We start from the raw sequence: 6,883 nt of genomic DNA, 5'->3' as shown, positions 1-6,883 counted from the left end.
GAAAGCAGACGCGGGGACCGGCGGCGGGGGCCGAGCTCATCTGTAAGGTGGACCCTGGAGTCTCCAAGCCCAGGTGCACTGGCCCCGGCCGACCGCGGAGCCCGGGGCAGGAGACGAACTGGAGGGCGCCTGAACAGAATCCGAAAATGGAAAAAATGCCACATAGAAGGGACAGCATAAGTGGAGAAAACCCGACTTCCCCACAGCCAAAGCCCTACCTTGGGCCTCAGGCACGGACGGGGTTCGAACCCGCGATCTTCGGTTTACGAGACCGACGCCTTACCACTTGGCCACCGCGCCTGACAGCCCAGGGAACGGTGGAATCTCTCAGTGGAGGGGAGGTGGTACCGGCTGGGAGCGGCGGCCTCGGCCCCGCCCCCGGCCCCGCCCCGCCCCCGCAAGCGCCACCCGCAAGCCCCACCCGCAAGCCCGGACCTGACTTTGCGAGCACCGCTCCCGCCCGGTCAGGGACACGTCCCGCGCCCGCCGCCTGCGGGACCCGAACCGGCGTCTTGAGAGAGCCCGGCCCTCCTCCCTCCTCTCTCGCCCCGCGCCCGCCGTGAGCGACGCCCCGAGACCCAGCCTGCGCCCAGAGCAGGCAGCGACCTGGCGGTGGGGTCGAAAGCTACGGCACGGAGCTGTGCGTGAGTCGGAGAGAAGCCTCGGCAGAAGCGGAAGCGGAAGCGGAGATGGCCGCAGCGGAGCGGGCCGGGGCTGTGTGTGACCCTGGCCGGGTCATTTCCGTCGGGCCGGGCAGGGTCCGTGGGCGCTCGGGTCGGGTTGGTGGGGACCAGGGCGCAAGAAGAAGGGCGGCACGGCCGGGGGCGGGGACTGGGACGGGGCCAGCGCTCCGAGGAAGACGCGGGGGGCATGGGGTCAGGCTCGGGGCGCCGGGAGGTGACCTTCCCTCGCTGGCCCTGCACGAAGCACGACCTTCCTTGGGTTGAGCTCGCTCCCCTTGTAGCCCCTGGCATGAGAACTCTGAGCATCTGTGTAGCCTGGATGACCTTGCCCTGGAGGAGCCGAGGTGGGCACCCTAGGAGAGGCCCCCAGGGATGTCATGGCGACCCGAATGGCAGAATCATATAGTCTCTCATACCGCCGAACAGTAGGTCACGATGAAGAGGAACCATCGGGATTCAAAGGACTGATTGTCAGCATAGGCAAAGCCCAGAAACACACGTGAAAATTTACTGGAAAAACAGAGAGGGAGCCTGGGACTGGGGATGGGGGACAAAGGGGACTTTAACTTAATTGGCATTGTTTTGTTTCTATTCTATGGAAGAGACAGAGGTGAGGGACTGGGAACACGAGTTCCTGTTAGGATACTATATACTTTTTTGGTAAATCTTTTATTTTCTTTAAATTAAATAAAGGGGGGAATTAGGTCCCTCTGTCCTTGTTTGGCCTGTGGCCACAGCATCTGTTCCAGGAGAGAAGTGAGTCTGCATGGGTTGGGGAAGAGAAGTCCTTCTCTCAGGGCAGGGCTCATGCTCGCTGGGGACAGCCACCCTGCCACCACCACTGCCAAATTAAGCCTTATTTGTGTGCAGATTTTTTTTTTTTTTTTCCTGGAGACAGAGTCTCGCTCTCCAGGCTGGAGTGCAATGGCACGATCTCGGCTCACTCCAACCTCCACCTCCCGGATTCAAACAATTCTCCTGCCTCAGCCTCCCAAGCAGCTGAGATTACAGGCACCTGCCACCACTCCTGGCTAATTTTTTGTATTTTTAGTAGAGATAGGGTTTCATCATGTTGGCCAGGCTGATCTCAAACTCCTTACCTCAGGTGATCGACCCGCCTCAGCCTCCTAAAGTGCTGGGATTACAGGCATGAGCCACCGTGTCTGGCCTCCTCTTTATGCTTTTAAAAACTCTCTGGACTCGGCCAGGCGCGGTGGCTCATGCCTGTAATTCCAGCACTTTGGGAGGCCGAAGCAGGCGGATCTCTGGACTCAACTAATGATGCTGGAAAAACTGGATATCCACATGCAAAAGAATGAAGTTGGAGCCTAACCTAGCACCATATACAAAAATTACCTCAAAATGGATTCAGGACATAAACATAAGACCTGTAACTATAAACATCCTGAAAGAAAACCGGGGGAAAGGTCTACAACATTAGATGTGGCAATGATTTTTTTGGATATGACACCAAAAGCAAGAATAGACAAATAGGACCAAGTCAGACTTTATAAAAACTGCATAGCAAAGGAAACAACAGAATGAAAGGCAATCTGTGGAATGGGAGAAAATATTGCAAATCAGATCTCTAATAAGGGATTGTTATCCAAAATAAAATTTAGACTCCTACCACTCAACAACAACAAACAACTCACTTAAAAATGGGCAGAAGGCTAGGTATGGTTGCTCATGCCTGTAATCCCAGGCTTCCCTTGGGAGGCCAAGGTGGGAGGATCACTTGAGGCCAATAGTTAGAAACTAGCCTGGGTGGTATTGTGAGACCTCATCTCTACAAAAAATAAACTAAAACAAGGCAGGCATGATAGCACCTATAGTCCTAGCCACTTGGTAGGCTGAGGCAGGAGGATCACTTGAGCTCAGGAGTTCAAGGTTGCAGTGAGCTATGATTGTGCTACTGTACCCTAGCCTGGACAACACAGTACAAGAAAAAATAAAGTGGATCTTTTCATCAGTTGTAACAAGTGCACAACTCTTGTTCAGGGGAAGCTGTGCAGTTGGGAGGGCAGAGAGTATGTGGGAACTCTCTGTACTTTGTGCTCAGTTTTGCTGTGAATCTAAAACTGCTCTGAAAAATTAAGTCTGAAAAGGAAGAAATGAACTACCAAGTCATGAAAAAACACAGAAGAACCTTCAATGTATATTACTAAGTGAAAATTCATATTACTGCTGTGGTTTGAATGTGTCCCCTAAAGTTCACGTGTTAGAAACTTGATCCCCAATGTGGTGGTCTTGGAGATGGGACCTACTGGGAAGTGTTTGGGTCATGGGGCCACTACCCTCATAAATGCATTAATGCCATTCTCGAAGGAGTGGGTTCATTATGGAGCAAGTAGTTTTCTTATAAAAGAAGTTTGCCTTCCCACCCTCTCTTTGCCCTGCCTCTGTGAGTTGATGAAGCAAGAAGGTCCTCACCAATGCCAGCTCCTCGATCTTGGGCTTCCCAGCCTTCAGTCCCATGAGCCAATAAGTTTCTGTGCATTATAAATTACCTAGTCTATGGTATTCTGTCTTAGCAGCACAAAATGGACTGAGACAAGCTAAACTGAAAAGGCTACATACTGTATTATATGACATTCTAAAAAAGGCAAAACTGTGGAGACAGTAAAAACATCAATGGTTGCCAGGGGTTGAGGGGTGGGAAGGATGAATAGATAGGGCACAGAGGGTTTTTAGGGCAGCGAAACTATTTTGCATGATATAATGGTGGATACATATCATTATATATTTGTCAAAACCCATAGAGGGGTTCTGGGCTGGGAAAAATAAAGAAAAAAAAATCCCATAGAACGTTCAACACCAAGAGTGAACCCTAGTGTAAACTATGTACTTTGGGTGATGATGTGTCAATGCAGAGTCATCCGTTGTAACAGATGTACCACTCTAGTGGAGGATGTTGATGGCAGGGGAGACTAGGGCGATACGGGGGCCATGGGTATATGGGGAACTCTGCTTTCTGCTTAGTTTTGCTGTGAACTTAAAACTGCTCTTTGAAAGTCTATTTTACAAGGCCAGGTGCAGTGGCTCACGCCTGTAATCCTAGCACTTTGGAAGGCCAAGGCGGGTGGATCGCCCAAGTTCAGGAGTTCGAGACCAGCCTAGGAAACATGGTGAAACTCCGTCTCTACTATAATACAAAAAATTAGCTGGGTGTGGCGGCATGCACCTGTAATCCCAGCTACTCAGGAGACTGAGACAGGAGAATTGCTTGAACCTGGGAGGCAGAGGTTGCAGTGAGCCGAGATCATGCCATTGCACTCCAGCCTGGACAACAGAGCAAGACTCTATCTCAAAAAAAAAAAAAAGTCTATTTTACAAAAATGGGGTTGGTCTCAGTGACTGAAACCTGTAAGGTCAGGAGTTCAAGACCAGCCTGACCAACATGGTGGAACCCTGTCTCTACTAAAACTACAAAAATTAGCCAGGTGTGGTGGCATGCACCTGTAGTCACAGCCACTTGGGAGGCTGAGGCAGGAGAATTGCTTCAACCCAGGAGGCAGAGGTTGCAATGAGCCGAGATTGTGCCACTGGAGCAAGACTCCTTTCAAAAAAAAAAAAAAACCAAGAAAAATAATTCTTGAATTCTTTCCTCTCTGACCCCCTGCTATGAATCATTATCAACCCTGGGCCACACTGTAGTTGCCCTGTGGTGGGGTCACTGTGGGTTCACCTAGGTCCACTTCTCAGCTGGGTAGGCCTAGGAGCTGGTTCTGGAACACAGAGCTCCAAGTGGGCAGGAATCAAGCCTTACTCACCTTCATACAGCGTGGTCGTAAGAGCACCTAGTCATTTATTCCTTCAGCAAATCATTGAGCATCTACTGTGTGCCAAATACTGTTCTCAATGCTAGGGCTATAGCGGTGAACAAAGCAGCACAGATCTCCGCCCTTATGGAGCTTCCATTCCATTCTTAAATAAACAAAACATACAGTTTATCAGTTGGTGAGAAGTACTAGGGAGAAAAATACAGCAGGGAAGGAGGCTAGGACGTTCTTCAGGAGGGGGAGGGTTGCAGTTTTTTTTTTTTTTTTTTTTAAACAGAGTCTTGCTCTGTCGCCAGGCTGGAGTGGGGTGCCGCAATCTCAATTCACTACAACCTCCACCTCCTGGGTTCAAGCGATTCTCCTGCCTCAGCCTCCCAAGTAGCTGGGACTACAGGCGCGCACCACCACACCCGGCTAATTTTTGTATTTTTTTTTTTTTTTTAGTAGAGATGGGGTTTCACCATGTTGGCCAGGATGGTCTTGATCTCCTGACCTCATGATCTGCCCACCTTGGCCTCTCAAAGTGCTAGGATTACAGGCGTGAGCCACCGCGCCTGGCCAATTTGCAGTTGTTTTTTTTTTTTCTTTTTTTGAGACGGAGTCTCGCTCTATCGCCCAGGCTGGAGGGTAGTGGCGCGATCTCAGCTCACTGCAAACTCCACCTCCCAGGTTCACGCCATTCTCCTGCCTCAGCCTCCTGAGTAGCTGGGACTACAGGCGCCTGCCACTGCGCCCAGCTAATTTTCTGTAGTTTTAGTAGAGACGGGGTTTCACCGTGTTAGCCAGGATGGTCTCGATCTCCTGATCTCATGATCCGCCCGCCTCAGCCTCCCAAAGTGCCGGGATTACAGGCGTGAGCCACCGTGCCTGGCCCGGGTTGCAGTTTTAAATAGATGGTTACCTGGTGCAGTGCTCACACCTGTAATCCCAGCACTTTGGGAGGCCGAGGCGGGTGGATCACCTGAGGTCAGGGGTTCAAGACCAGCCTGGCAAACATGGTGAAACCCCATCTCTAGTAAAAATACAAAAAATTAGCTGGGCGTGGTTGTGGGTGCGGGTAATTCCAGCTACTCTGGAGGCTGAGGCAGGAGAATCGCTTGAACGTGGGAGGCGAAGGTTGCAGTGAGCCGAGATCGCACCATTGCACTGCAGTCTGGGCAACAGAGCCAGACTCCGTCTCATAAATAAGTGGGATAGCTTAAATGCAGTCACAAATTCTTTGCAGCTTTTCCCACCTAGAGGTGGAGTCTCTTCCCCCACTTTTTGGTACAGGCTGGCCATGGGGCTTGCTTTGACTAAAACAATGTGGCAGAAGTGATGTTATGTAAGTTCTGAAGCTTAAGGCCCCAAGAGAGGCAGCTTCTGCCTCCACTGTCTTAGGAAATTGCTCTGAGAATGCTGTGGAAGAAAGGCAGTCTAGCTACTGAAGGCTGAGAGGCCCCAAGGGTCATTCCAGCTAACAGCCAGCACCGTCTGCCAGACATGTCAGGTGGCCATCTGGGACCTTCCAGCTCAGCTGACCCCTCAGCTGGATGCAGCTGCAAGATTGAGCCCAGGGACACGCAGCAGAGTAACTGCCAGCCTACCACAGAATCAGGAAAATAATAAATCATTGTATGCCTTAGGATTTGAGGGTGGTTTGTTACATAGAAGCAATCGTTCATTGATACAGGAGGCCATATACAGCTTACGCACCTCTCCATTCTAGGTTTGTGGGCTGCTGGTTATTCGTATGGAGTAGGCAAAAGTTAGTGATGCAGGGTAACTTTGGCAGAGGCCACGTACAGTGTCCCTTCAGCCTCCATTTAGTCTGTTTCCTCATCTACAAAATGGGAGAGTCAGCCATTAGCTACAGCCCTGCGTTAATTATAAATTGAGCAAGATTCATTATCCACCGCTAAAGTGAACAGCGGAATGAAATGCCAGCTTGACCCTTCTACCTTTGGTACAGTAACAGCTGACACTTTTCTCTTTGATTAAATTTCACAGCCACTACAAAAGCTCTAAATTAAGATGCTGTTAATAGGAGGGGAAAGTCAATGCAATTTGAGACTTTTTGGAGAATACGTGGCCACTTATTTATTCATTTATTTCTCATTTATTTTTTGAGACTGATTCTCACTCTGTCGCCAGGCTGGAGTGCAGTGGCGTGATCTTGGCTCACTACAACCTCCGCCTCCCAGGTTCAAGCCATTCTCCTGCCTCAGCCTCCCAAAAAGCTGCGACTACAGGCGCCCACCACCATACCCAACTAATTTTTGTACTTTTAGTAGAGACAGAGTTTCACCATGTTGGCCAGGCTGGTCTCAATCTCCTGACCTCGTGATCCGCCTGCCTCAGCCTCCCAAAGTGCTGGGATTACAGGCATGAGCCACCATGCCTGGCTTTATTCATTTATTTGGAGACAGGGTCTGGCTC

General features: G+C 50.5%; 1 non-coding gene across 1 annotated transcript; it reads right to left on the bottom strand.

The window, feature by feature from the left end:
* Window positions 1-228: 228 nt before the first annotated feature.
* TRNAT-CGU (transfer RNA threonine (anticodon CGU)) lies at window positions 229-300 on the bottom strand. Its single transcript has one exon. It is a non-coding gene; the product is annotated as a tRNA-Thr (tRNA).
* Window positions 301-6,883: the final 6,583 nt, after the last annotated feature.

The sequence above is a fragment of the Symphalangus syndactylus genome, chromosome 20 (assembly GCF_028878055.3).
Source record: "Symphalangus syndactylus isolate Jambi chromosome 20, NHGRI_mSymSyn1-v2.1_pri, whole genome shotgun sequence".
NCBI lineage: Eukaryota > Metazoa > Chordata > Mammalia > Primates > Hylobatidae > Symphalangus > Symphalangus syndactylus.
This window is presented reverse-complemented; position numbering and strand designations above follow the sequence as displayed.